The sequence below is a fragment of the Mesoplodon densirostris genome, chromosome 18, assembly GCF_025265405.1.
Source record: "Mesoplodon densirostris isolate mMesDen1 chromosome 18, mMesDen1 primary haplotype, whole genome shotgun sequence".
NCBI classification, from domain to species: Eukaryota; Metazoa; Chordata; class Mammalia; order Artiodactyla; family Ziphiidae; genus Mesoplodon; species Mesoplodon densirostris.
The window spans coordinates 13,682,558-13,686,944 of record NC_082678.1 but is presented as its reverse complement, the minus strand read 5'-3'; positions in this window follow the sequence as shown (position 1 = coordinate 13,686,944).

Sequence of the window (4,387 nt, the reverse complement as noted above, 5' to 3'; positions counted from 1 at the left end):
TGCTGAGCTTTAGCAAATACACACCACTGTGTGAGCCAAGTTGCTATCCAGACAAACACATGTTATCACTCCCAGAAAGTTCCCTCCGGCCTTTCCCATTCCATGTCCTCCCCTACTGTGCAGAGGCACCCATGATTCTGATTTTTTCCACCATAATTTTGCCTGTTCAAAGAGTCACATAAACGAAGCAGAGTACACACTCTTGTGTAAGGCTCCTTCACTTAGCATAATGTTTTTGAGATCCATCCATGTTGTTTCATGCATTGATCATTTGTCATTTTGATTGCTGAGTAGTGCCCCATTGTAAACATCCTGTTGATGGACCCTTAGGCTGGCTCCAGTTTTTGGCTATTGTGAATAAAGCTGCTGCAAACATTCTTTTTGCAGTCTTCGCATGGACATATGTTTCTATTTCTCTGGGCAGATACCCAGGACTGGGTCAAAGGATAGGAGTTTGTTTATTTTCACCAGAAGCTGACAGATCTTCTTCCATCATGGCTTTCAATTTGCACGCCACTAACAGGGTTCCAATTTCTCTACATCCTCATCAGCACTTTTTAAAAAATTGTAGCCATTCTAATAGATCTGAAATGGTATCTCAGTGAGGTTTTTTGTTGTTGTTGTTTTTTAAAATATTTATTTATCTTTGGCTGCATTGGGTCTTCGTTGCTGTGTGTGGGCTTTCTCTAGTTGCAGCGAGTGGGGCTACTCTTTGTTGCGGTGTGCGGGCTTCTCATTGCAGTGGCTTCTCTTGTTGCGGAGCACGGGCCCTAGGCGCACGGGCTCCAGTAGTTGTGGCATGAGGGCTCAGTAGTTGTGGCACACGGGCTTAGTTGCTCCGTGGCATGTGGTATCTTCCCGGACCAGGGCTCGAACCCATGTTCCCTGCATTGGCAGGAGGATTCTTAACCACTACGCCACCAGCGAAGCCCCCTCAGTGTGGTTTTTTTTTTTTTTCGGTATGCGGGCCTCTCACTGTTGTGGCCTCTCCCGTTGCGGAGCACAGGCTCCGGACGCGCAGGCTCCGGACGCGCAGGCTCAGCGGCCATGGCTCATGGGCCCAGCCGCTCCGCGGCATATGGGATCCTCCCAGACCGGGGCACGAACCCGTATCCCCTGCATCGGCAGGCGGACTCTCAACCGCTGCGCCACCAGGGAGGCCCCTCAGTGTGGTTTTAATTTGCATTGTTCTGATGATGAATGACACTAAGCACTTTTTTCTTCTTTTGAGAAGAACAAATCTTTTGTCCATTTATTTAAAAAATTGGGTTGTTTAACTTAAAATAATTTGTTTTCCAACAGTGGCATTTTATTAGAAATGTACTATCACAGGTAACTTCCAGGAGGGCATTTAAAAGGGATTATTATACAGAAAAGGAATTTTCAAACACCCCTTCCTGTGTTTAAACCCGTTTAAGATAGCAAAAGTGTAGTTAGTCCAATGGGACCACTTAAACTTCTGTGTTGCAAATAGTGTTGCAAAAGAGGACTTTCAGACCTCTGGTAGTTCTGGGCTGGCACACCTCATTCTGCCAGCTTCAGTCACATTGCAGGGAGGGTATTTGATAACTGAAGAGTAACAAGGTTAGTGTACATTTAACTTTCTATCATGTAGGCAGTTAAATTGTTACATCTGAAAAAGCACATATTTCAATTTCTTCCTGTGATATAACACATTAACTTACATCTGGGCACTTTTGTTTTGTGTCCTTCAGTTAATGACAGCTCCCAATTTACTTCCTTGGGCTGGCTGGCTCTCCTCCTCAAGGTGCAATGGAAATAAACCCCAAACCATGGACTTGATTCCATAAAAGACAGTTGTATTCATGTCCACTCTTTGGCTGGCCCTTTTTCAAATGTGGTCAAAAAAGCAAAAGTGAGATAGGATGGAGTTTTCCAAGTGGGTTGTTTGTATTTGGAGCAGTGGGAGTTCTTTATATAGTCTGGAGACCAGTCGACCAGTCTTTGCCAGGTATTAGTTTTGCAAATATTTTCTCCCATCCTCTGGATTGCTGATTGTCTTAACAGTGTCTTTTCAAAAACAGACATTTCGAATTTCAATGAAGTCGAATTTATCTATTTATTTTCTTAGAACTAAGAAGCCTTTGCCTGTCCCTATGTCAGAAGATATTTTCCTTTGTTTTCCTCTAAAACTTCACGGTTTTAGTTTTCACATTTAAATCTATTGTGCATTGTAAATTAATTTTTGTACATGATGTAACATAGGATTCATTTTTGCCACGTGGATGTCTTGTTATTATAGCATCATTTGTTGAAAAGACTTTCCTTTGTTGAGTTGCTTTGGCAACTTTGTAAAAAGTCAGATGGCATATAAAGTGCGTAGTTGACTTGTGCCTCTCTCGGAGAAAGCAGCGTTGGCGCAGACCCTCGGTGGGGGTTTGGCAATGGGCCGTGCAAGGAGCCCCTTCACCCCAGGACTGACTCCTGGGCTCTGGCCCACCAAGGCGGGGCTGCGCCGCGGCCCGGCACTCCTGGGTCTTCGCATTCAGACGAAGACAAGGAAGGGCCTCCGGCCGGGGGTCTCCCGCCAGGTATGCTTAGCTGCCTGGGTCGCTGTCCACCTGAGGCCGCGCTGACAAACCCGGCCGGAGGATCAGGCCTGGTCCCCAGCCGGCCTCCTGGCCCTCCCGCGATCCTCAGTGGTCTCCGAGGCGCGGAGCGGAAGCCCCCAGCTCAGCAGGCTCCCCCACTTCAGGGGCGCCCCCCGAACCCTCCGGTCCGGAGTGGTCCGGGCACTTGGCCCTCCCCACCGCCTCCGTCTCCTGAGCACCCGCAAGTGGGCTGCTATTGGGCTCCGAGCCTGCGCCCCTCCCCCTCCCTGCCCCTCCGTTTCCCGCCCCCACCCTTCCCTTCCCGTCCTCCTCCCTGACTAGCCCCTTCCCCCTCCCCGCGATTTCCCTCCCCGACGCCGACCCCTCCGCGTCTAGCGACCCTCGTCTCGCCCTCCTCCCCTTCCTGCACCCTCTCCCCGCCCCTCTGGGCCGCACCCCGACGCACCCCTGCTCCCCCTTCCCGGCCCGGGGCCAACTTCGGTCTCGGTTGCCTCTTAAGTACCCCAGGTAGTGGGCAGTTTTAACTCTTGTGAGACTTTAATTTTTACAGGTCTTCAAAGCACAAAGGGAACACAAGGTTACTTTTGTTTCTAAATAGAGTAAAGCGCCTCCTGGCTTGCACTTAACCACTGTGGCCCACTGACCCCTGTCTTGTTTTTCCTATATCTTGAGGCATTTTGCTACTTCATCATCCTAAGAACGTTACCCAACCAAGCTTGGGTCCGCTGGCAGGCTCGTAGTAAAGACAATCTACTGACACCCGGTGGTGAAGGAAAAGTGCAGCATGTATTGTCAGGCGCCAGACAAGGAGTCTGGGACAGCGAGTGCTGAAAGAGCCCGAACTCCCAGCGGGCTTCAGGGAAGCCTTTTTAGAGGCCAGGTGAGGGAGGGGAGTCCCAGGGTGTGTGATCAGCTCATGCACAGTTCTCTGACTGGTTGATGGTGAGGTAACAGGGTGGTGTCACAGGAGTTAACAGTATCCTTAGGCTCCAGGAGTCCTGGGGCTCATGGTCATCAAGGAGTTAACGTCTGCCTTATTGGTGGGGGGTTTAGCATCTGTAAGACTACTCTGGAAATGTGTGTCAGATACTGTTATCTGGGTACTTCAGAGAGGAGCTAAAGCAGAGGATGTGCGGGAGGCACCATAGGGTCCTGCTTGGTTACAGGAATTATTTCGTCATGACTAGAAAACAGAAGAATGACGGCATCACCTGGAAGGATGACGCTGCTTCTTCAGTTTCCCACGGGGCCTCGGAAGTATCAGCCTCTTGCTGCAGACACGGCTCTGTGGCTTCAGTTTGCTCTACTGAACACAGTGGAGGGTCTGGAATCTCCCATTTGCTGCCCTCAGTGCAAAGAGAAGAAACAGGGGAAGCAAGCGCATCAGAAGATGAAAAGGGATAGAGCGGTCCTGGGCCCCAGCGATGGTGGGAGGAATGGTCGTCAGGTGACCACATCCCAGTATTTTGCCACCAGCACCTGGACCATCTCACACGACCGAAAGGACCCAGGACAGTACTGTTTCATCTTTAGTGATGTCTGTGCCTTAAAAAAATTTTTTTTAATTTATTTTGGCTGCACTGGGTCTTAGCTGCAGCCCGCAGGATCTTCGTTGCAGCATGTGAGCTCTTAGTTGAGGCACGCATGCGGGATCTAGTTCCCCAACCAGGGATCAAACCTGAGCCACCTGCATTGGAAGTGCAGAGTCTTACCCACTGGACTGCCAGGGAAGTTCTGATGTCTGTGCTTTAAAACTACTTGATAAAAGTACAAAGAGGTTTTCTATGTTTAAATTCCTATTAAAATTTCTAAAA